The following is a 27,203-nucleotide window of genomic DNA, read 5'->3' on the forward strand; positions in this document are numbered from 1 at the left end:
GTTTTGTGAATAGATAACAAACTTTCACCATGGACAGAAATTACTGCTCTTAGGCTTTATGCTTCAGTGAGATCATTTTTATTTTTATCTTATCTTGGATAACTAAAATTAGACCGGTTCATTTTTTGCTTATAAACTGTTTTACTTGCAAATTTTCTGTGCTGTAAGATTTGCATTATTCACACTGGATAAAAGCTTTAGCTGCATTAAAGCTATAAATAATAATGCACTGAAAACTCCAGAGCAATATACTGGAATGTGGTTTAGGTCAGATCTCTCATTGTTCTAACAATCTCAGCCAAGTGATTTCTATGTAAGTAAAGCAAAGCTATGGCACACTCTCTTTTCTTCCCTCTGCCTTTACACTCAGCACTGTAAAGCTACAGGTTGAAACACTGGTATTATTGCTAAATCCTACAGAAGGATAAGATGCACTCCAGAAAAAAAAAAACACGAGACAGGGTTTCCATGCTCTCCATAACTTCTTTACAATATATAAAAATAAAAACTAAACTCAAAAAGTCCAATTTGAATAGTGCTTTTTGGAGAATGTCAGAAATACTGTCAAATATGTAATAATTCCAGCCTTGTCTGGGATCATTTGCTTGTGGTTTCCTACTGCAGTTATCATGTGACAGATGCGAATGAAATCACTCTGCAAATTGCTGAAGATCATTTCAGTGAAGCTGTGCAGGTATACACTAGTATTAGTGCCCCCTCTATTGTGCAGCAGCTATTGCTTAAAGACAAATACAGCAGCTTTTGAGCCACTATCAAAAAAAAAAACAAACGATGCCACATCCAACAATATTTCTATTTTTGCATTACTTTGCTCAATTTGAGTAATCTGAGTAGAAAAACTCAGCTCTGAATCAGACAGAGCAAAGACTCGGTTTTGATCAGAGATTAAGTACCATGCACTGTGTGCAAGTGTGAAAGATTTGTGCATATTTATATGTCTTCAGAAGGAGTTTGCATTGCTTCGATTTGAATGAGGCAGAAGGAAAATGTTTAAGAAGTATACTCTGACCAGTACTACTGCTATGCCCCTATAGCTTGGTAATGACACTGAGATCTTTTTGAATCAAGTCACAAACCTTTAATTGAGCTAATGAGTAGGAAACAGCCGAATGCAGTCTCCAAATCTCTTTAAGTCCAATGATGTTTGCTTCAGAATTCTGATAGCATCAAAACTTCAATTTAAACATGAAAACTTCAATTTCAATTTGAAAGCTTTGGTTTTCTCTCTCTCTTTCTCTCTCTTTTTTTTTTTTGGTTTTCCCACTTTGATTAAAAAGAACTCACATATTTGCAATACATTCTAAGCCTGCACTTCTAGCTCTTCTATGCATATGAATTGCCATTGCCTTGTAGAGAGAGCACTTGTCAGGTCAGTTTAATTGTATGACTCTGCTTGAGTATTTTTGTTATAATCTTATTTGTTGTCCCTGATGTTTTGCAAATATTATATATACCTGTGCAGTCTGTATCCTTCTTAACATCTGTTTCTAAACAGAAACTAAGTAAGGTAAGGTGATGGATCATTTTATTTGAGTAAAATTAAAATATGGGAAAGGACATTTCTGTGAAAGCAAAAAAAAAAAAAACAACAACATTTAAAGTAAAGCTATGAAGAGTAAAACTTCTTTATAGCAGATGAGTTCTAGATAGAGCTGCTGTTACTCTGTGCCTTTGAAGTCAATTTTTCCTCTGCGGAGTCATAAATTAGGCACCTCCAATTGTCATGTTCTTTCCTTTTCCCCTTTGCTCAGATGAAAATGCATTTAAAGATCCAAGTATTTTTTCAGGTAAACTCCAGTTATTTTATTTTATTTTTTTTACTTTGATAAAATGAATACTTCTGAGAAAACTCTTCAGTATGTCCATGTTGCAGATGTTATCTGATCATGAATTCCAAGATGCTAAGGAGCCCTTTTCTTTCAAGTTGCACAGCAAATGGAGAACAGGGCCCTCCAGTAACATCACTGATAACAGAAGTCGTTCCATGCAAGCATCCAGTGTAACTAAATTACTGAGAACATCCAAAATGCCTACATGGGGCTGGCAGATACAACACAGGACTTGGACGTTTGATCCCTTCTGATGGAGGTCGAGTAGGTACAGTGTGGTGCTCTCAGTACTTGAGTATAGGCAAGTTAATCTCTCCTTAAAAGGAAAGGTTTGCATTTGTGTTAGGAAAGGTGACTATGCTTGGATTGCTGCATCCCCTCTGTGGTGTACATAGCTACCAAAGAATGCAGATGAAGAGCTTATACAAGAACATCATGCTGTGGAGTCACCTCAACTTAGCTCTCACTTGAGCTGCTCCCACACACATTTCCAGGGCCAAGCTTCTGAGATGCCTAGGCCTACCTGATCTCTCTCATCTACTGATAGTCTTGTGCTTTATAGCTTGGATACACACCCTGGGGCATCTTAAGAATCACTAGACAACTAGATTAAATGAATGGTAGGGTAGTTACCTTATATTTATAGGGTAAATGAATGAAATCCTATATACTCCCTATATAGGTGTTTACATTTAAGCTAAATTGCTTAGAATTTCTTCGTAATCAGTGGAAAGAAATCAGTGATTTTTAGGTGAAATCCAGTTTACTTAAGATGAGATAGATCCTCTGCCAAGATATTTCAAGTGCCTAGGTCAGATCAATACATTGATACTTTTTCTATCAGATTTTTCTGATTCAAAAAAGCAAATAGAAGATGTGGTTGTATTCAACACATTTTCAGCAGAACTGAATATGTACTGAAGAGAAGCTACATTCATACACAATGTCCTCATTTCCTGTCCTGTGACAGTGCTAATTTGGGATGTAGATCCTTGTTTGATCCCTCCTTCCTCTAAGTGAAAAAACTCCTAACTGTTAAAAGTTTTCTCATGCCCTTTTTGAGTGGGAAGGTGGAGAATAGATTCCATGGACCTAGAATTCAGCTCTCAGGGAAGGAAAAGAAATTTGTTTTTTGTGTTACCCTTAAGCTTTGCAGTGGTTTTCATGGGTGCAAAGTCTCACTTGTTACCCTTTAACATAGGATCATTTCCACTTTTGTTGTTTTTTGGGGTTTTTTTTTTTTTTTTTTGCATTGTGACATCTCCATAAAAACACAGCAGAGACAGACTCAGGAAAGTGTTACACTTCAGCTCTCACCCCTACAAAAATCAGCTGCACACCTACCAATATCCTATTTAAATATTTCAACAATGCATCAGCATATTTTTATTTTGAGGGGATTATTTTTTTCTGTGATGTAGGTTCCCACAAAATATTAACTATCAATTTAAATCTAGAAGAAATTAAAACAATTCAATGGATTTATTTTTTTTTGCCTAAGTAGAAAAGACTAAAGTCTATCAAAAAGTGTTCATGAATGGACTTTTTTAAATTGTGTGATTTAGGTATGAAAAGAAGGAATCAGAAAACTAAATACAGGAGAATGGAATGGAGTGTCAGTAATTTGATGTGTTTGTGGGTTTCAAAGAGGACAAAAAAATGTTTTACTTCAGTTAGTTTACGCATACTGAAAAACAACGTTTCCTCATTTTTATTTGTAGAACACTGAGACAATAAGTAACCTTCAAACTAAAACATTACTCCTTGAAAAGCAAACTACTGGAAAAAAGCAAAGCCAAATTTTTCACTCTATTGAGTCAGGTTTGGAAGTAAGAAAGATTACTCCTTAAATAACCCATTCTCGCTGGTTCCTCTCTGTCTTTTCTCCCATCACAGGTTTCAGATGCTGAAGAGCTCTCTAAGAAAGCCTAATGTAATGCTTCACAGCAGGCCTCTTCTTAAAAGCATCTTATCCACTCTCTTTTTTTCCTCTACATCCATGAATAAAAGCCAACACTTAAGAACACTTCTTACTGTCCAATCATTCCAGCTGGAGAGAAGGAGCTAGTGGCACATAATTCTTAGCTATTGGGTGGAATCTGACTTCAGCACCAAATGGGCCAAATGATTTAACCTAATTTTACTTTAACCAGCTACTCTCAGGAATTCCATTATTTGTGTTTTCCCAATGGTTCATTTACATTCCCTTATTACTTTATGCTAAGTTAATAGACTAAAAATCTGGGGGTGAGAATGGAAATTACTATTTTCTTTAGGTCAATTTTTGCCCTTCACTCATTTCATGCTTATTTTATGTCATTAAAATCATCTTTCTTCCTTTCTTTTACATTGCTATTTTCCCTTCTCCTTTTTATTCCATTTTAATAATGGACATCAATTAAAATGTCATAGCTCATTCCAGACCCTATCACCACTGTTGAGTGAGATAGTAACTTTGCTAGCATTTTGTTCATAAGCTGCCAAAGAGAAAGTTAAAAATAGTAACATAATTCACAGCCTGTTGCCTGTGTGATAGACAAAGTATTCTTTTTTTTAGAAATAAGGCCGTGTGCATGTCATGAAAACATAATAGAAGCAGATCTGATGAAAAATGAACATTATATTTACACCAGTGATCGCAAAGAAAATAAGAAACACAATGTGAATTCTTCAGGACAGCTTTAATTTGAACACTGATGATAGTTATCTCATTTACTTAAAGAGTTTTCTGGTAAACTTGAGAGCTGTAAAAGGCAAATTCTTCCCTCCCACTTCATTCATCTACCCATTCACATCATCAGCCCAAGTGAAACAATTCCTTGCTCACCTGTTTTAATCAATCTTGAGAGCCTGTGAGTTCGTATTAACTTACTTACATTCTTCATGGGGGGTATTGTAAGAATTAATTAAATAGTTCCTGTTTGGACTCTTCTTTGAATACATATGGTGCTGCAGAAAATGCTAGTCAGTAATATATAATGAATAAATCATTTCATTTTATGACAATCTCCAGCTCAGTTTCAGGTCAGCTCTTCCCAGGATTCAGGATTTGGTAATTGGTAAAGGGGATATGTTCATCCAGACTGGCATAAGGAAGATTTCATTAGGTCAGCATCCACCATGAGAGAATCAGGGCCTCTTATTTTGCTCCTGCTGCAGGTAACAAGTGCAAAAGGAAGGAGTTTTCTCCTTCTCTTTCTGGTTTCTGCTTTCTATAGAAGGCCTGAAGGATGTGAAAAATGTCCTTCTTGTGGATTAAGAAATCCCAGCCATTACACTGAAGCACCAGGTTAGTGTTTAGACAGTCAATTCTCAAGCTGTGTAAGGTAGAATCACAGAATCACAGAGTTGATTGAGTAGGAAGGGATGCTTAAAGTCCATCTAGTTCAACTCTCCTGCAATGAACAGAAATAACTACAGCCACATCAGGTGCTCAGAGCCCCATCCAGCCTGACCTTGTGTGTCTCCAGAGACGTGGCATCCACTGCCACTCTGGGCAGGTGTTAACACTGTTTTTGCTTGGATTTGGACCTTTCATTTGATGTCAGCAAACTCATTTATTTGGAAAACTCATTCCTTTTCAAGAAATCTGTTCTATCTGCTGATTTGGAAAATATTTTTGAAAAGAATCTCATCTCAATCTCCATTCTTCCTCCTTTGGTATATGCTTGATTGGAAAATGAAGATATAAATGCAATAAAATTAAAGGCAATAGACATGTTTCTTCAAAATTCTGCTAAATGTAGTTGTGCATGGTTGACCATTCATACTAAGCAAGGTACTTAGGGAATATTTTACTTTTTCTTCATCCTTGGGAACAATGCTGGAGCATTCATTCTTTAAAATCCAGAGGAAATGTTAGAGAAAAACTTCAGCCTCCAGCTTGTTCATGGATATTTTACTGCTTCTTTAGCTGCCTTTTCTAGAAAATTCAGCAGTCACTCTTTTGAAGCAAACCTACTGCCAGAGCAGAGATGAGAGTCCATCTTTTGCTTAACAGACCTGTAGTTTTAACAGTGTGTCAGGGAAAGGGATACTGCAGGTCACACACCTACCTTTTGATTCATGAAACCACATATTTGCATGTGTGGGGCAAGTCTGAGATATTAAAATAGGAAAAGGCTCAGGAATTATTGAACAGTATGAATGTACAGAATGACAGTAAATGATCAAAGCACTCGTGAGCATGCCCTACACACCAGGAAGGCACCTGAGTACACCATCTGACTGAAAATCACATAGTAAAACAAGATATTTTAGCTTTAAAATAATCATTGTTTACCTTCAGACTTTCTCTCCTGTTACTGCAGAGTTTCTAAACATGTTGTATATTCATTTTGATGAAGTGCAACACAAACTTAGACATCTCCCACCCCCAACTCTTCCAAGCCTAAGACGTATAATGAAGAAATTAGCTTTAAAAATTTCAGCTATGAAAGCACCAGGTCCTGTCCCACTTCACTTAGTTAAAAATACATGCTGCCTCACAGCTCTGAGCTGGCTAAAGGCAACCAAGACACCAATGCCTATTGTGTTCTGAAGGACATTCTGGAATTCTGTAGGAGTGAGCTTGGTTTTCCCCACTGACTCCATAAAGAGGCTAATCAACTAATGTTCCAGCACAGCATATGAAGTAGGCACTTAGAGGTGGGATGAGTGCACAACTTTTTACCTTTTCATTAATAAATGTGCAAAAAAGTGTACTTCCAAACTTGTTTACATATATGTGCATAACAAAAATTTGCTCATTTTATGTATGAGTACACATGAACAAGTTTTCAGGTGAACATGTATTTTGCAACAATTGCAAAAAAAGATGACTAATACTGTATCCTTAATTTGAGCCCATGTGGTAAGCACTTCTTTCTAGCAGTTTTGTAGTTTCACAGTTGAATTTTAAATATGCATATGTCAGTAATCAAGTAGCATTAAGGAGACTCTAAAATGCATGTACAAAACTTCTATATACATTGTTTAAATCTGGATAGGCAATTCATATCCCTTTAAAGGATAGATGTCTGTTAGAAGAGTACACATTTCCAGGTCAGTAAAGTCACGTGTTTTATCAAACAGGGAGGGAGCCCTCTGGGTATACTGAGTAAGAACTCAATAGAATCTAGTTTTAAAACTTTGTGCTTTAATTAAAATGTATACTGATGTGTAGTCATTTCCCTGAGCACAGCAATATGGTAATAAGCCTTTAAAAAATTCAGATCTCTGCAGTTTCATAGAACATTTTTCAATCTGATCAAACATTTTTTTCTTTCTCTAATCAGTACTTTTTGTGGTTTATGCATACAGTATTATATTTGATTTCATTCCCCTGTGGGTTGTTACATATCTTAAATACATCAAGAAAAGTTCCCTTAGAAGCAGGGGAAAAAAAAACAAACAACCACTAAACCAAAGAAGTGTGAAATAATGTTTTCCCCACAAAAGTTCTTATACTTAAAAATGCATAGTCATCTTCCTTCTTCCATGAGAACTTCTTGTCACTTGTATTACTAGTAGACATTCCAGGAGATTTACGTGTTTAGTACATGTACATCTGTATGATCTTCTTGTTATCTGGCTTGTTAGGTCTATGTACCCACAGCAAAACTCAAGTTGATGGTTTGGTATTTCCCAATTTTGAGTGATGCTGTTTTGATGCATTGGCAGCAGTTCATCCCAAGATGGAACACAATCAACCAGAGGTAACGTGGATGAAGTGGGGAGTCATGGGACAGCTGTCTACCTGTAAGGTAGACAAATAGATGGAACTGATTCACTTCTAATCTCGATTAAATTACATCTTTCCATTTCTCATACATTTTAGAAGAATTTGCCCAACTTTTAATTTCTCACTGTGCTACTAAACTAAGTGAAATGTAATTAATATCTGAAAGGAAAAAAAAAAAAGTAAATTAGAGAGTTTGTGAAGCTGAAGAAGAGGTTTGCAACTGAAGACTTTTCAGAAGCTAAGGTTTCTAAGTAAGATGTCCAAACTATGTTATGCAGGGAAATTCAATTTTGATATCTATTATTTTGGAGAATGTGAATTTAAACTTTCTTATTTTCACATAAGATTTTATTTTGTGTGTGTGCTGTTTGTGGAATAGCAGTGTGAAACTCCTCTCTATATATTTTTATTCACTTTATTTTCCCTCTACCTGGCATACAAGAAAGAGAAGGAACATACCTGCAGAAGACTCAAATGAGAGTGATTTTAAACCCAGAACTGCCTAGTAATCGCATTTATTTCTTTTACCACATGGAACCATCATAACAGAACAGTTTTACTCCATATTGAGATGAAACTGTAAATAAGCTTTGTATGTTCTGCAATAAAATTACATCTGAACTTGTAACCTCTTGAAGTTCAATCTAGTTAACTGCAATTTAATTCCAAGTTCATTAATTGGAGGCATGCTTTTCCTTTTCTTTACTTTTAAGTTGTTCAAGGAATTCTGCTCCATTTGACACTATGGAATAGCAGTTTTTAAGAGACTGCTTTTTAGAAGGCCGTGGAGGTTCTCCTAGGCTATGAGGGCCCTGGGACATTCTGTTACTTGCTTGGAAGCAGAGAAACTGCATGCCTTTGAGAAAATCTTACTAGGCTTTCTTTACCTTTTCCTTTTATTACTGAGACTGGATGATGCTCCAACATGGTACTGAAAGTAGCTGGCTATGTGAACCAACAGCAGGGCTGTAGAGAGAATTCAAAAAGAAAAAAATCAGAAAGAAGAAAATACAAGGCTATGAAAACAGAAAATGACAATCACATGGGAAGATTTAGATTGAAAATGTGCTGGGAATTTGTAAAGAAACCAGATCTCATTTCATTTTTCAGTATTTCAGAGCAGATGAAAATAAAATTTCCAATGGAATGGAGATAAATGGATGTAAAACTGCAGTTTTCAACTTACCTGCAGTACATAATGAAGGGTTTGAACCTTTTATACCTCCATGGCTCAAGGGAGAGAACCCCGCTCTATCTTTGCTAGAGAATGTCTATCAGAAGCCGACAATTTAACTGAAGAGGGGTCAGTGTTTTAGTAGACAAGATGTAGAATGATAGTTGGTATACAGGGACTGGTACAAAGGAAATGTACTGATGTAGGCACAGTAGAAATAGCTGAAAGGTTCATCAAGGCAGGCCTTGGCAGAACAAAAGAGCAGGAAAGGAGAGGAGAAGCAAGAAACTGTTGGTTATGTTGAACAAGCTCTCAGTTCCTTCAGGCAGTCGCGGTGCTATAGAGACTGGGTTCAGAATACTTAATTAGAGGATAATTGTTCTGTGTGGCAGGGATTGTCTTTATTTATGTGAATTGTAAGATGCCAAGCACATGTTGAGCCCACAAAACAATGTGGATTATTATTTATTTATTTAGTAATGGCACCAGTGGGGATAATAATGTCAGAAACTTGCACTGCTGGAGAGAGCAGTAAACTTTTCTGGACATGCCCCTCAATTTTTCTGATTTAACCCATTAATTAAAATATTACAAATGTTTCTCCTCAAGTGGTCTCTAATTTGCACATGTATTGAATCCTAGAAGTTAGAAATGGAACAGGCACATTATTCAGTTCCATTATCTGCCCACACCATATTTTCTTTAGGAAAAATTACCATATTGAGACTTAAATATGCCCATTTACCAGAGCAAATGTACAAAGTAGTCAAGATAGACATCTATTTGCATAAAAGATCACATGTATTAAACTGAGAAAAATTAACAAACTGAACTCAGGCAGACTGAATCTTTATTTTACATTTGGGATAGGTGACTCATAAACTGCTGCAAAAGGACACAATATTGGGTTGAACCTTGATATAATGTTAAAAGTAATTGTTTTATTTTGTCACTCATATTTTCCTAGATAGACCTATGCAAAGATGTTTCAAATCTCCATGAGAAAATTTTTTACTTAGTGGTATTTACTTTATACTGGACCCAATATACAAAATCTCTTTTTCACTCCAGCTTTGAACGCATTTATGTTCTTTGTTGAACAGAGAAAACTTGTATATGTTTGCTACAAATGAATTTTGAATTTCTTCCATTGGAGGGGGGGGTAGGGGGACAGGTGGGAAAGATAAAGGAGGAAAGAAAAAGGGAAAAGGAAAAGAAAAAAAGTCACTCAGAAATAATTATGACTGCAAGAACTTTAAGTCTGCTCTCCGCCCAAAATAGTGCCCATCTCCCCATCTGAAATTTACACGAAAAGTGATTTTTCTGACTGTAGAGAGACACCACAAAGGTGAACAGAATTCTGGGATGAGAAAATATTCATTAGCTTTACAAGGAGCACACCAAAGCAACCAGAAGGATTGTTTTTAAGAACAATGTTATTAGAAAATAAGTTGATTTTTTTTTTAAACATATGAGCTAGAATGAGTTCTGTAAAAAATATCCACACCTTGCAGAGACCTTTCTGTCAGGTTCTTAATCCAGAAGCTTGCTGGGTAACAGCAGTGTGTCAGTGGTCCCTTTGCTTTTGTTGTGGTTCACTGTCTCACCTGCAGCCTTTTGATCCAAACTACTGCAAGGAAGCAATGCCGACATTGCCTTTGTTCCTCCTCCAAATCCCATCCCACCATGACTGCTTGTGTGCTGACTGCAGTTCAGTTATTCAGATGTTGCTAGTGCTAATGAGAAGACAATGTGGGTAATCAAACTAAAACAGTGTAAACTGTTGATCCAGGTTACATCAATATTTGTACTCCCTACTAATGCTAGCTACTTCCTTCCAGTGTTCTCTTGAATGTTTCAGTGTTTCAAATGAAACAGCTTGTGCTATATGAAATAAAGCATTTTGCATATATCAGAGGGACAAAAAGAAGTATTTGTAAAGAACAGGCACTGTTTTTTAACATTCCTTGTAAGCATATTTGAAAAAAGGACAGAGAAATCAGTTAGTTGTTTTGAAAGGATTGGTACAAAAGTTCTAACCCTTTTGTTTGTTTGTTTTTCCCCTGAAACAATCTGACAAATTCAACACATTTGCTATTCCATACACCCACATATGGACCATGGTGATGTTTTATGTGACACTGTTGGTATATTTTTTCAATTAAAAATTATCTTTTATGTCAGTCTAGCTGATGGTGTTTGCTGCTTAGTAATGCTTATCTGTTGTCCTGTCACGCAGTTTAAAATCAAATGTGTACAATGTCCCCCCTGCTGATGCAAAGCTGGAAAAATACTGGACTAAATTTACCAGACCTTTACATCTGTGGAGCTGCATGGATAATACATTTCATTACACAGTGAGAATAGAGATGAACTGACAAAACACAGATAATGTACAAGAGCCCAAATGAAATAAGCATTTGGGATGAATATTGAAAAAACTGCCTCTCTGACTCTGACATTTCTGAATTTATGTATCATACACAAATGCACAATGCCAGGGGCCCCCTATCCTGTTTCTCTTAAAGTTTTCTCTTTTCACTGTTTTTCATTCTTTGAAGGTAATATTGAATATTGTTCTAATTTCTAAAACAGACAATTACAATAGTCAGAAAGACTATTGTAGAATAAAGTGAACCACCTAGAATAAAGTGGTTAACATTAAAAACGTGCTATTGTACTCCAATAGGCAAAGATAAGATGTCTTGAGAAGCAATACAAATCTCACTTGTCAAGAGAATATGAGCAAGAAATCTCACTGATAAGCCATGTGTCCTTTCCTGGTGCCAATGTAGCAAAGGGGCTTTTGAATTCCCTTACCAGAACCTGCACATGACAGAAAATGTTGTCTTTCTTCTTTTTAATAGTAATCAAATACATTGGTTCTCACCTCCTATTCTAGCATCACAGGGTATAAAGACTTGTTTGTGGGTTTGAATAGGATTGAATTCAGTCCTATCATTTTGCAGGCAGCATTAGCTGTGTTGTTTTTTTTTTGTTGTTGTTGTTTGTTTGTTTGTTTTCGGACTGTATTCTTCAGTAGCTGATTCCTCTCACAGCTGCTTTTTCTGTATCCATGTTACGTCTAGTTTTAACCCCTGCTCCAGACATTTCTTTTCAGTCTGTGTCCTGAATGGCTTGAACTCATATATACATTTGTGTGAGACAATAAAATACTGGACATGGACATTAAAATACTAGTGCCATGCAAGGTACTCTGAGAGCTGGCAATATGGCACTGGACCAATAACACAAAAATGTGTTCTAGAGCAGATGGAGGCCCACTGGGTCATCCTCCTCATCATCTCAGATGGCACTTAAAGCCCACGTTTAGGCAAGTGGATCCAATCCATTTCTGCAGTTTCTTATCTTTTTTAATTATTACACAAATTAAGATGTCTATTTATCATTATCTCCCAGTACTGCCTTATGTTCATCACAAGCACATGCTATGGAGCCTTGTGACCTGTATACCACCCATGAGCCACTAAACAACTCATTTGGAAATATGCATCTCTCCTTCTTTCCCACTCTTCTCCATTCCCTCCATCTTCACAGCTTCCTTGTTAGTACCTAGCCCTCTTTCTCCTGGACCAGATCATTCTGTTGTCCTGCTTGATGGTTCCCAATTGTAACTGAGAACATTTTCTCATTTGTATCAGTGTCCACTTAGATATACACATTTGTATAAACTGTTTCATATTTATTGCAAATTCATCCTGGAAGAGGCTTTGATATCTTTGTGCCTTAGTCTTTGTTTTCCTCTAAAATATCAGATAATATATAAAGATGGAAATATAGACACTGTTAATGCTGCAGTAGAGCAGGAAATGAATTAGAATGGGTACCCTGAAGGTTTATTAGTTCTGCGGTCTGTATTTTTTTAACACCATGCAAATGCTAAGTGTAATTACTTTTTACCATTGATTTGCTTGATTTAGAGTTTAAGGCCTAAAGGTCGACACTGATCATCAAGTATGACCTTTTTCATCATATAAGCTACCAAATTTAATCCAGTAATTCTTTATGTAGACCAGTATGTTCTTAGTGAGGTAATTATTATTAAAAAAAATGGATGCAATTTGTTGACCACATCTAATTTCTAGAAGCCAGAACAACCTTCATAAGTCTTTATTTTCTTGAGGATACCTTTCATCAAGAACTTACTTTTGTGCTTTTGCATTTTAATATGTAATTATAATTTTAATTAAACAATGAAAATACTGCAATAATAGCTTCCTCATTAAAATATGAATCAACAAGAAAATTAAGGTATTATGGCAACCTAAAGCAGGATATGCTGAAACTGGGTTGTTTTCTAAGTCTTAATTATATCTCTATGTATAAAATGTATGTAATAAAATACCCAAAGCAGACAAAAGACCATTGAATATGCTCATTTACATGGTGTGAGATCATCAGACCTAATTCTGCTCTCAGCTACCTTTGGGTTTTTACTTGTTTATAAAATTGCCTAAATATGAAACAAAAGTGGAATTTTAGTTTCTGTGTTTGTTTGTTTTCCTTCCCTGTACGTTTGGCGTCCATTTGAGAAGCATCCCTTTCTGAACACTTACAGTTACTGATGGGTTTGAGGCAGATCCATCTGAGCACACCTAAGTACCCAGAAGTGTTGATGGCCTTTGAAGTGAATTAATTTTTCCAAAGGGACTCGTGGCATTGATGTAAAAGCAGTGAAGGAAAATGGTGACAGGCAACTTCGGAAATGCTATACATGGAATAATCCACAGAATAATCCCAGAATTTGGGAAAAACGTATTCTGCAAAAGCATGGTTAGGCACTGGAATGAGTTACCCAGGGAGGTGGTTACATAACTGTCTCTGGAGGTGTTCAAGAAATGTTAAGATACTGTTAAGATAACATGTTTTAATGGGGAAATATTGGTGATTGGTGGATGGTGGGACTTGATGGTGGATCTTGGAGGTATTTTCCAACCTTGGTGATTCTATGATTCTAAGAAAACTATATAGGAGCCTGAGCATCAATAAAAGCAAGAGGTCATTGTCACTCCCCAGAAATTCAGGACTTAGGTTTGGTTGAAACAGAGACTGTCTGAGAACATGTCACTCGTGGAGAAACCACAGAGGTGCCACAGCCAAAACTCATCTAATTTAGAGCAACGTAATGTCAACCCACCTGAACTATCACCCTGAGTGTCACGATGGTTCCACAGCTGCCAGCAACATAGGGCCGAGCACCAGTTCAGATAAACCCTCAGGTCATTGAATTGCTTCTGAGAGCTTTGGGACCTATTCACAATGAGCAGTCCGGAGCTTTGAACTAAGCTGCTCTGATTCACAGAAATGAAAGGAGAACTCAGAATGGGCCGAGTGTTAAGCACAGTGTTCATACGAGTTCTTCTCTCAGTTTAGCTCTTGCACCTTCATAAAGCACTGCTCGATTTCAGATGTTTGCTCCATGTAGCCCAAGGGGGAAAAAATAAAAAAATAAAAGAAGGAAGGAAGCCTTTATTTGTAGGAGTTGCTTCTTCTGCTCTGACATGTAGTTGTTGAATGAACATGTGCTGCCATCCATAGGCAGCTCCAGAAATGGATTTTTGCTCTTGCAATTTAGAATAAAAGCCAATGCTTCTAATGCAAAAGTTTATTTTCCTCTGTTTTGTCTCCCACTTATCCGTGGAGCTAACTACTGAATTGGGCATCAGTTAAAATATAAACAAGGTTACACAGAGCTAATTTAACGATTTTAGTTAAACGTAGTTCACCGAAGATGCTTGTGAGTACAGCATTATTATCACTGCTTGTTCTGTCTACAGAAGGAAAGGACCACAGAATAATCCCTCTGTCTTTTCTCTAATGTGTTGCTTGCAACTGCTCTCAGTTATGTATCATTTTAATTATTACAGAAATGGACAAAATCACATGCACGTGAAATAAAGCTGAGTTTTTGGCAGCTTAGAATTTCTGCACTTCATGAAGTATGCAGTAGAACTAAGAGAGCCCAGGTAGTACTGATGTTAACTATAGCAGAGTACCAGCTGACGGGTTGGTCTAAGGAGAGGGAAGAATTTCATAGGGCTGAGCACTCTGATTTACTGCATCTTTACTGCCTGCAACTGAAAGGAAAAAAAAGTAACAGGTTTTGGTTTGGAGAAAAAAGAACTCAAATTAAGATCAGCAAAATCATTTCCAAGTGAGACATGAATTCAATAGCATAAATACTGAAAACTTTGCATGATTATCAAGGAAGAGAGACAGCTTTGTTAATATCATTGCTACTAGCGCTGGTGCATTGCTACATTTCAACATATGGCTCATGCAAAACAGAAAAAAACTATTGATAACTTGACAAAAATGCTGTGTCTTGGCCTCTTCACAGCAGGAGAATGAAGAAAATCAAGGCTGTTGTAATTGGTATGAAATGTTCCCACTGTCATTTCCCTTTTGCCCCGTTTTTTAAAAAGGTGAAGAGGGAAATCACATCTAATATTTCCTATAATTCATACACCCAAATGGTGGCCAGTTTTCAGTTTTTAATCTTCACTTTAACAAAGAGCAGTTGGGCAGCTATTGACGGGGAAACACAGCAGTCGACTACCTTGTAAATTAGAAGCTGCGGTAGTAAAAATGGATTTGTGTATCACCGGGAGTAGAGAGAGTGTCTGCCTTGTAAATTTAATTAAACAGCAGGTGCAAAATCAGGTCATATGGCTTTGATGTGCCCCATGTGAGGATGACAACTAGACAATGATTCTAATATGAAGAAATTTGCATACATTTGCATTGGATTGCATGGAACATTGTAGCTCACACCTACTTTCTGTGTTTCATTTTGGAGAACTTGAAGATTAGAATGAATGGTTCCTATTTAGTTTCTGTGACTATACACAAGAAATGCTTTTGTTCTGTCATGGTAGGGAACATATGGGTTATGATGCCGTTATGTACCATTTTATAGTGTATGCTTACATGATAATCAAACATTTGAAAATGCAGCTGATATATTTGTAATGACAGAAGAATCAAAAATAGGAAGGGGGGGTGGGGGAACACAGAGGAAGTGTAGAAACCACCTTTGTGTTTTAATCATTCCTTGATGATCACTTGTTTACTGGAGCATTTAATGCAAATCTCCATTCTGATCTCTGTCCAGGGGTGTCACAAAGCAATTCTACTTGCTTTAGCAGTTAATATTGTAAACAATAACCATCTAGGTTGGAAATGTTTTCAGACCTGGCAATTAGCACCTCATAAAAATTATTAGTTCCAAAAAAATTAATTTCTTAACTTGATGGACAAAATGAAGTACAAGCGCTTAGGTGTAAGTTAATTCTTCTTATACTGAGTTTAATGAGAAATCCAACTCTATAGATCTCCAGATATTTTTTTCTTGCTGTTTAAAATGTTAATGAGCAGTTAGTTCATTTTTGGAAGTTTGTCTGCAAGATTCTGAATCCCAACACTGACTGTTGTTGCTGACTCAGCTAGATGTCGAAGTTTTAGAGGCTATTAAAACACAACTGGGAGGGCAAAACAAATCACTGAAAGAGAAGAAGATGCAGCTGAAGAAAAAGCTGAACCTTGCTCATTAGGTATTACCTAAACCTGGATCAGGAAAAGACCAAAACCTGCCAAGCAAAGGCTGCTCAGGAAAGATATGAATACAAACATGGCTGCACTCCTACAGGGATGGTTTGGCTTGCTCTCTCCATTATGCTCTAGGGTTACATAGACCATAGAATTACAGAACCATTACAATTTGAAAAGACCCCTACAATAATTTAGCTCAACCTTCCATGTTCCACCAATATTGCTCACTAACCATGTTTCTAAGTTCTGCATCTACTCTTCTCTTGAACACCTCCAGAGACAGTGACTTCACCACCTCCTTGGGCAGCCTGTGCCAGAGCCTCACCATTCTTTCTGAGAATAATTTTTTCCTAGTATCCAACCTGAAGCTCCCCTGGCTCAGCTTAAGGCCATTCCCTCTCATCTCATCTCTGTTACCTGGGACAAGAGGCCAACTCCAACCTTGCTAGAACCTCCTTCCAGGGAGCTGTACAGTGATAAGGTCTCCTCTGAGCCTCCTCTTCTCCACACTAAACAGTTCCAGATGCTGGATGAAGAACAAAAATTGCACCATGTTTCTAGTCACAAGAATACAAAGACATTTGCCTTCTTAGTTGCTGTCTTTTGTTCACAGGAATTTTGCATTGCAGAACTACTTCAGTTGGCCACATGAAATTATCTTTCTCTTTGTTTGATTTCATCTCTGAAGGAGTTCTTTGCTCCTTCTATTGGAAAAGCACAGAGTTCCATTTGATTTAGCACATTTTGGGGGGCAGCTAGGAAGACCTGGGAAAGGGAAAAGGAAGACAAATGAGAAGCTAGGGAAGGGATGAGGAAAAGGAGAACAAGAGCTTCCTAGACAGGTATTCCACTAGCACAAAAATTTCTATTACATCAACAGCTGATCTGCTTTTGGAGGTTTCTTTCTTTGCTAGCTGTAGCCTCCATGATAAGGTTTTCTATTCCTTCCTTCACAATCAATATGAAATCAGCTGTTGAGTTTTTCCTTACTTAGAGACAGAAACCTTCAAAAGCACTGCAGAGATGCTATAGTTTCTGATCATTCCTCGAAAACCACTTCTGCCTGACACTTGCTTTCTCTCTGAGATGTTGTGTGTCCTCACACCTACTTTCTCTCAAAGAAACCTGAATCACCTGAGCTCAGACATTTGTGCTTTTAGGACTTTCAGCATGCATGTGAAGTAATTACAACAAGTTTTCTGAATTTGACCCTATATTTTATATGCTCATCCTTAGCTCTGAAGCGCTCTGACATAGCTTGTTGAAGATACCAATGTACTAGTTGCAAATGTATAATCTTCAGCCCTATAAAAACACCAAACTACATTCTAAAGCTTTCTTTTGAAAGAAAAATATTTTAGTTACTTCTTTTGTTCAGTTTTCTTTTTTTTTTTTTTTTAGTGAAGTGGGGAAAAAAAACCTTAAAGGAAAAAAAAAGAAGCAAATATGAAACAAACAAATTGTTCTGTTGTTTTTTTTTTTAATAACATGAAATGATGCCTAGAAATGAAAACATCAGAAGTAACACAATTAGTTGTAAGATCAATATACAATTCAACAATTCTGAGAAAATATTTAAATCACCTTAATTAATAAAATGCCAGCAATGTATATTAAGGATCTGAAGAATGGTTAAGTCTCAGGAACAGTGGTTCCTGAAATGGTTGGGGTTAGGAAAAAATGGGAAGTGAAGGTGCTATGGATGTGGCCTACAGAACAGGTGCATTTCAACCACCTGTGGATGGCTCCAGAAAACAATTCCTTGCAGTTCCTCTGGGAGAGTCTAACTTCAGATCACATCTGTACAGGCTTCCTTGTGCCAAACAGGGTTTGAATTTCAGGCAAGAATATTTATTGTCTGAAAGCCTTTTCTCCCATAAAACGCAAAGTGGGCTGAGGGACCAGGCTAGGGAAGTTCTGCTTGAAACAGTTACATTGCTGGGGAGCAGAAACCCCCTTGCCAGATTTTGGTGGCCAATTCCCACTTTTTCCTGAGTGAGAACAGCCAAGTATAGCAAATATCAGAGGAAAATTATGGTTTATCTTACAAGGCTGTAAGTATCCTAGTGAGGAATTTATATAAGATATGAAATAGAGATGTTCTCACTTGAATTTTCCTGACATGGAGAATTCACTCTCCTGTTTTCAAGAAAGATCTAAGTAGATAGTATAAGCTCAAGAACTTGTCAAATGTTTTAGGTAACTAGGAACATAGTTCCCAATATGTTCATTCTCATTCTTATCCTCGTAAACTGAATTTGTTGACTCAGAAATAACTAATACCAGAAACTATCATGATCACTGTAATAATTATCTTAGATGAACATAATCAGCCTTGATAAAACTGCTAAACTTTTAAAAGACTCCACTCTGGGACTTTTCTTCACTATTTCACAGTTTGCTCTAGTTCTTCATAATTGATATGCTTTTCTTCCAAGGTTATTCAGACAGAAATATGTCTCTCTTCACTCCCATGTCAACCAGAGGAAACACCAGATGGGTGCAGCTTACTGTTATTAATTTCTACTGCATTGTAAAAGCTTTATAACAAACCAACTCAAACTATCCCCAGCACAGTTAGAGAAAATATACAAAGGTAGAATGAAGGAAGTCATCTTTATGTTGCTGAAAGACATACTGATATTACTGGGGAAACATCAGATAAGAAGATAGAACTAAGTCTATTGAATCCAGTGACAGCTGGTTAAAAAGTATCTTCCTATATCAAAATTGTTTCCAAGATTTGGAAAAATTTCAGATTCTATTCAATTGTGTGAAAATTAAGCCATTTCAAAGTGAAAATACATTAATTCTCACCTGGGAATATTCCAGAGTTTCAGCTAGCTTTTAGGAGTAAAGAAAATGGCTTATGTTCTTAAGTTGAATGAAAGGACCTTTTCATTGACAAAATCAAGGTAAATATCCTAAAATTTAGGCTAAGTTGTTGTAGGAGGCTTTCTCATTTTAAACATTAACTTAACTTTTGTCAAAACTAGCTTGGAAAATTTGAACTTATGAATCAGCATTTTCCAAATGAAAAAAAAAATAGATAAAGACGTCAATGTTGTCAAAAATCATTTCAAAATCATTTCCTGGTCTTCTTTCTAGCTTCCTAATCAACAAAATGCCGTAGAGAAAGACAATCAATATGCTATCACATTCTGACACACCTCAGAAATTAGATGTGCTGTTACTGGTCCGAGTTCCTATACGATGTTTGGGTTAGTTGCTCATACTAGGACAGTAATTATCAGTAATTTGTCTTTCTACTGTCATCATTAAATCTTTTCTTTTTTAAATAAACAGAAGTTGTACCTGTGAGGTACAACTTCACTGCAGTGTTAAAATATGACAATCAAGCTCAGTGCATTTTCCACTTCATGTGGAGTAGACATGTGTAAATACTTTATTAAAATTAAATTTAAAAAAGTGAAAGCTGTTCCCTACTGATTGATTTTTCAAAAGCTCCCTAGACTGATTCGGCTGCAGATGTTTTCAAAATGATTGGATGTAAAGTGGGCTTAATTCATAAAAGCAATAAAATGTTGCTTATTGACTGAACAGATGAACTAGCTAAGGGGACATAATTTAGAGTGTTCTTACTGGAAATGCTTTGAAGAAATGGAATGTTTGGGGGGGGGGGTGGGGAGGGAGGAAGCCTTATTAGATGTGGTAGAATAATCTCTCTGCAAAGCATTTCAGTAGTTTTGGAACAGTGAGATTAACTGCCAAATTTTGGAATATATGGTTACACATCTGAATAAACTTGTTGCAGCTACTTAGAGTAACCATGTCTTTCAAGGACTTATTCCTGCTATTTGTTCTCTTTCAAGACTGTTAAATCTCATGCATGTTTATATATATATATAATATAGAAAGAGATGAGTCAGATTATAATTCCTAAGAGAGAAAGTAATGGAATCACTTTGAGATTTCTACCTAATTTCCTTTCTGGAGAATTCAGACTCTGAAACCCCTAGCCTCATAAGGATGTGCTAAGGCAGCTAAAGTGATCTTGTTCCAGGACCTCAATCCATTCTGCTGAGATGGTTTTCTTTTCTCCAAACACATATCTACAGATATGTTACCTGTATGTTAACTACAACAAATACGATTTTCTGCTGGTAGGCTTAAGTTTTTCCTTGGGCTGGCTCATGAACATTATTCCTGATGACAGCAGACTTTAATGGAGAGCATTCCTGAGCAGTATGGAAGTGAATTCCTTCTCAATGGACTGTGAGCACTGCTATTTCTTCTACCATGACTTACAGAAAAAACATGGGGCTGTGCAGAGAGCATCCAGTCATGCTTCTAGAAGTTGCAGAATGCTGGTGTGCCTGTTTGGAAATCTAAAGGCCAAATGACACAGCTTGCATATCATTTGAGTGCCAGTATTTCATATGCCATGTCTATGAATATGCTCTGCACTATTGTGTATTATAAACTCTGACCAGGGCAGAAATTTCTACTGAGGTTAGAGTCTGAAGTCTAGTGAACACAAAAAACAGAAAGGAACTGCAAGCTTGGCAGAGGCAAGAATTTAGTTTGAGTTAGTATATATACAAAGTTCAGTATAGTTTGCTGTTTGGTATATGTTCTGAATCAAGCAGTATAATGTCTTTGAGGGATCGATATTTCTATTGAATGTTACTGTTTATTGGATAACGTGATGATACTTTGCTGAATTAAATACTGGGAAGCAAGAGGAATTTTATGAGGTATTAAAGAAAGAGTATGAAATTCTGTTCTGTAAACCTAATCGTGCTGCTCATTTTGATCTGTTGGAAGAGATCCTTGAGACCATCACAAAAAAGGGTACTGCAGGAAAATGTGAAAAATGGCAACAAAAAGTTCTATTTTCTCTGCATGATTTATCAAAAGGAAAAGACTAGACAATGTTTTTTGTGAAATCCTGCAGTATCAATGATCAAGGCATTAGATTTTATTCAGACAGGCACTCTTATGCTTCATTTTTAAGTCCATTTAAATACATCATCTCATCAAGTTAAGTCCATGCACAGGAACTGCCAAGATCGCAGTCTTTATCTGCAGTAGCTGACAATAGCAGAATGTCATGTGTACCTGCCGACTGTTTCTTTCCCAAATAACTGTAACTGCCAAATCTCTGTTCATGGTGTCTTTAAAGCACCAGTGAAGAGTTAGACAATCTGATAAACACACACATAGCTGTGGAATTACCTATGAGGTTAAACTTTGTAGCATTATCTTAAAGGTGAGACAAGTTTTTATGGGGAGGAAAATAGTATAGATAAAGATAGGATATCCTGATGGTAGATATTGGCTCAGAATTAAGATGAGAAAGTGTTTTCTAAAGCCTTTCTCCATCTATGTTTGCCTTCTTTCATGAGAAAAGGCCCTTGTTACTGTAATTCCACTAACAACCCATGGTAGCTCCCTTTAAGTACAAACAGTTCAGGAGATTTGAGAGCCTTTGTTGTTGAATTATATTTTGCCTCATCTAGACATCACAGAACTGAAAGGGTTAAAAAAAAAGTTGCCCCTCTTTCAAAATTGTGTTAATTAAAAATGCAAAACCCAAAGAAATCACAGCTGGATAAATAAAAACAGCCCAGATGGTATAGCAACAAAGTTCTGGCAGGTCTTGAAGCAGACAGTATTCCTGCATATTTTATTTCCTAGCTTAGGCTATCGCCAGACCACACCAGTGATGGATTGAGAGGCACAGGAGAGTGCAGGGCTCTCAAACTGTCTTGGTACTTTTGAGCAGCATAGTTCTCAGAAATGCCTCACTACATCGTTGGCGTTTGTGCATCACACAGAGCAAGTTCACATGCTCCAACCTGTGAATCAATTGGATATCCATTCAATGAGAACAAATTCTTTTTGGTGATGCTCTTTCAACTGTGTCTGTAGACAAAGTTCAGGCTTTCAGTGTGTGCATGTGTTATCTACTCCAGTGATACCCTGCTGTGTAATTGTCAGCTTGATCTGAAAAACACTTAGCCAGGGGATTCAAACCTACTCCTATCATGTTCATATGTGCAGAACTCCAGCAAATTACAAAATAGATAGCTCTAACTTTTGAAAATAATTTGGGTAAGACCAGTGCTTCTCAGATGTCTGTTCTCATGCTAAATAGTAGTTCTGCCTCTGTACAGAAGATGAGCAGTGTAGATGTGTTGTTTCAGCTGTCGCTTCCTATGGGCTGCAAAGCTCAAGAAACACTAAACATCCAAAATCTATTACTATCTGGACAACACTTTAGGAAAAAATAAGTCAAGCTCAGGGAAACTTGATCATAAGCTGACTAAGCCCAGGCTAAGAGTGTTAGAAATAAGATTTACAGCTAATTTACATACTGTTTCTTTATGAGAGCCTTTCCCATTCATTTATTAGCCATAATTAGTGGATTTCCTGCCACTGATAAAGTAGCACCTAAGAGAGTGGAGTAGATGGTGGCTAGGTTAATATCTCAGAATGAACTAAAAATATGGGCAGAGGTATGAGATACAGAGTTACTGACAATATAAAAATATCAGAAAATAGCAAGGCTATGCATGAAAAATAGATGCATCTGCAGAGTAGTCATCACTTAGCTTCTATGTGCTCTGATCCGAGAGCTTGCATTTCAGATACAACCCACTTTCAGTGTGTATGGTAAAACCAGCATCAGCGCTACACCATACCACCAAGTTCTTGTTACACACCACATAAACGACACAAAAACAGCATGAGAAACAGCATCAGGGTTGATTTATTGCTCCTTTTTTTTTGGATCTGTGGGCTGGTTTCTGCTCTCAGACCAGCTTAATTTCAGGGGATGATTCTGGCTTGTAGTTCCCCGTGAGGGATCACCACAGCTGGCAGAGGTTTCTCTGAGAGTCTGGAGGCTTACCCTCGTTTAAGATGACTCAGAATGACCTGCACTTGAGGCTATTTCTGTAGCTGCTGTGTAGACCTCCACCACCTTCATTTACATTTAGCATTATGATGAAAATCAGATGCTTTTATTGCTGTTTAAAAATACGTCTACATCCATCTGTATGTAATGAGCAAAAATGCTCATTAAGATGTGTAAGAGACATAAAACAATAGACAGCTTTTGGTCACAGGGCATGATGGTTATTTAGGCTTTGTAACTGTAGAAGGCTTTGGTGAAGGAAAAAAGTCCTGAAAGACAACATGGCTGTTACAGCCATAACCCTTGTTATTGCTCCAGCAGAAGTTAACAGCATCCATTTTTTCTAGTAGCCGAGAAATGGCCTTATTCCAAAGATGGTCTCCTGAGTGATTTGGATTAGACTTTGACTTCATGGCCAGATTTTCATGCAATGCAAGTTGTTGTTTGGTTGACTTTTTCTTCTTTTTTCCTTTTTTTCTTTCTGTAATAATATATGTGCTGTTCTGGCAGATGTTTTATTTTCACATTTTTTTTTCTAAAATCAACACTACTGAGCAATACTGAGATGCTTTGATGGTGTAATCCTGACTGAAAAAGCCTTCTGGCACATTGGATAAAGACTCGTGATATGCATGCTGCTGTGTTACAATAGATATACCACTGCTCAACCTCCTGTTCAGGTTGAGCCCCCACATACTTTTCTCACGTCCTCTCCTGAGCCTCCCATATGGTTCTGGGAGCTGCTGAGCTTCATGGGCTGACTCCCACCTTCTGTGGGGCAAACACAGCAGATTGAAGATCCTACGCACACACATACCCACTCCCACAAAGCCTGCACAGGAACAGAGACAAACCTGCATTTCAATTGAAAGGAAAGGCAGCTGGCAAGAACATGACAGACATTTCTTCCTTCAATAGATCTCTTCCCGCTTCCTTTCCACCCACCCTTTTCTCTTTGGTTACTTGTCCCTGGATCATTTCCTGCTCCAGGTGGTGTTTCCTTCTATGTGGAGAATTTAAAGACTGGAGTGCCAGCACCCTCGTTCCCTCAAGTAATAGCCTGCTCAGTGTGCAAACATCTGTGTTACTGTCTGCGTAGTTAATAAGCTGGAGTGAAATTTCTATTCTGTCATATAGCTTGAGTGGGAATGAATCCCTGCCCTCTAAATGGAATATTTGCTCTGCTTTGAACCTGTGGGGACAGTGGCCTTGGTGCATGACAGGTGACATACACTATATTATTTAACTAGAAATGTTGATGTCCATGGCAGTTATGAAAATTATTCCTCTTTTGACTGGAAAAAAATAGAGACAAGTTGAGTAGCAGGCGTAACTCTTCATTTTGGACCAATATACAGATTGATTAATAATTACTTCCTTTAGATTAAATGTACATTGTTAATTAACAAGTTGTTCGTTAATGAATTTGTATTTCAGTAAATATATTTTAATAATACATACAACTATGATATATATATATATGTGCAAATAAGCATGAGTTTAAGGTATTTGATTATACTTTTTTTTTTTTCAAACTCTTTCCATTGTTCTCAACTCTGTTCACTGATATTTGATTTGGAAAAAAAATTGTCTTTACTTCTTGATTATATACTTTAAATTGGCTGAATTCTAAGCTAAACGCTTTTCTAACACCAGCACTACAAAATTACCTGCTTAGCTGGAGACTTATAGAAGATGGAGATTTCCATTTCCAGAGTACAATTAGCCGTCTTCTAGACTGACACTTCTGATGAAGAGACACAGCTCCTTGGTCAGATCCACGAAGTTTGACCACTCCTTAGAGAGTGCTGTGGTCTTGATTGCTAGCATAATTTTTCCTAATGATAAAATTATTCTGAGTAAAAATCTTCTTTCTTTGATATGAAAAAATAAGTAAAGGGAAAGGATTTTTCTACAATTGAAATGTAAAGAGAGGGAAAAAAAGACCTGTAAACTTTAAAAATGAGCCTTTCTCATTTTTAAATCATTTAAATCTCATTTATAAAATCAAGTTTTATAAAACATGATTTTGAAGAAAGTTTGGGTGAAGCTCTGGAATACCTCACATGGTGCGTTGAATTGGGATTACATAGTCAGGAACATAACCTACTTATCTGATTCCACTCTTATGCACAAACCCCCCAGAATCATAGCATATGTTAAATAATAGATATTTAGAAGTCTTCTTTGTAAATCTTTCCTTGGCTGAGTACAGGAACAAAGTTTTGAGCTCATGTTAACTACTTTTTGTTTTGCCGAGATGACATATTCCTGACATTCTTTTTCTGTAACCTTGAAGAAGCTCCACTTGAAATCAATGGATAGAAAAATGCACCTGCACAGATAAGAGAAGGGATAGGTATCACAGCACAGTGCAGAGAGAGTTATCTCTGTGAGACGTAATTTGTTATTACAGAAGCTACTGAGTTATTGTGATATAAGAGCTTTTGATGTGTTTTTCATGTGAAAATATGAATTTTATGAAGGCTTTATTTACTGAACCTATGTTTCAATTCAAAATCAGAATTTGAAGATCATCAGAAAAGCAGGCATTCTTTAAAAATATCTAAAAATATGTTATTGTTATCAGCACTGGTTGGAAGTTTTGCAAACAGTAAATGAATCCTATGTATAAGCGAAAACACTATTATAAGTACTTAAAATTGCTCGACTAAATGCAGAAACAACATGAATATAGCACAATAATGCATCTTCAGATGTTGAGCAAGCGGGTCATTTGTACAACTATCTCTTTAGCTCAAGAAATTAAGCATAAAATTGAATTGTTTTAAGTTCAGAAGCTTTGCTTGTTGAATGCAGCATCAACAGCATAGTGACAACAGTTAATTGTATGTTGTATTACGCAAACATCAGACAAGTCACTATTGGGTTCTTTCTCACAATTATACATATGTTTTCTACTGAAGCTTTCATAAGTGAAGTATTGTTTCCCACTCAAGAAATCTGTGGTTTACAGTGAGTTGCAACATTGTCACTGTTTCAATAATCACATGAATGATCGTTACTACAGACTGTAGTTTGTACCTGGCAAATCTGAGCTAAACAGTCTCCATTTCCTTTGAAAAAAATATATCTGAAGAAAACGATGACTTTGAGGAGGTTTTCAGCACTTTGTAACCCAGAGCCTCTAGTGAACATACAGCCAAAAGAGACCCATATGAAAAATAACAGGAATTGTGATTTTAGTAAGTATAAAAAAATCTTAAAGGCAAATTAAATATGTTATATTGCATTGTTATATTATATGTTCTTCATTAGAACACATGACAATTTCACATTAATTAGAAATTGTTCTGCAAAGTTCAAATGTATCCAAAGACATATTTCCCTACAAGAAAACTGGAGAGGGAACATAGTGATAAGCTATAGCCTAAAAGAGTGTTGATGGGCTGTAACATGAAAGATTAGGCATTAGGGAGACATTCTTCACAATGAGGCTGATGAGGCACTGGCAAAGGCTGCCTAGAGAAGGTGTGGATGCTTCAACACTGGATGTGTTCAAGGCCAGGCTGGATGGGCCCTGAGCAGCCTGATCTAATGAGAGGTATCCTTGCCCATGGCAGGGAGATGGAACTAGGTGTTCTTTAATGCTCCTTCCAACCTAAAACATTCTATGATTCTATGATTCACACAGTGCAACATATGTAGGAATTCAGAATTGATTCTGGATGGAGATTCAAATTGGATATTTATTTGGAAAAAATTATTCTCTGAAAGAGTGGTCAGGTACTGGAATGGGCTGCCCAGGGATGTGGTTGAGTCACTGTCCCTGAAGGTGTTCAAGAGGTATTTAGATGTTCTACTAAGGAATACAGTTTAATGTGGAAATACTGGTGATAGGTAGACAGCTGGACTGGATGATACTGGCAGACTTTTCCAGCCCTGATGATTCTATGATTATCTTGCTTACTATCATCCATTTTCAGTTTTATTCAGATGAGTTCCACTGGTAAATCTTATTAATTATCAAAGATTTGTGAG

This window comes from Cyrtonyx montezumae, unplaced genomic scaffold (genome assembly GCF_038088225.1).
Source record: "Cyrtonyx montezumae isolate F1298 unplaced genomic scaffold, pur_monq_1.0 scaffold_13, whole genome shotgun sequence".
Taxonomy (NCBI): Eukaryota; Metazoa; Chordata; class Aves; order Galliformes; family Odontophoridae; genus Cyrtonyx; species Cyrtonyx montezumae.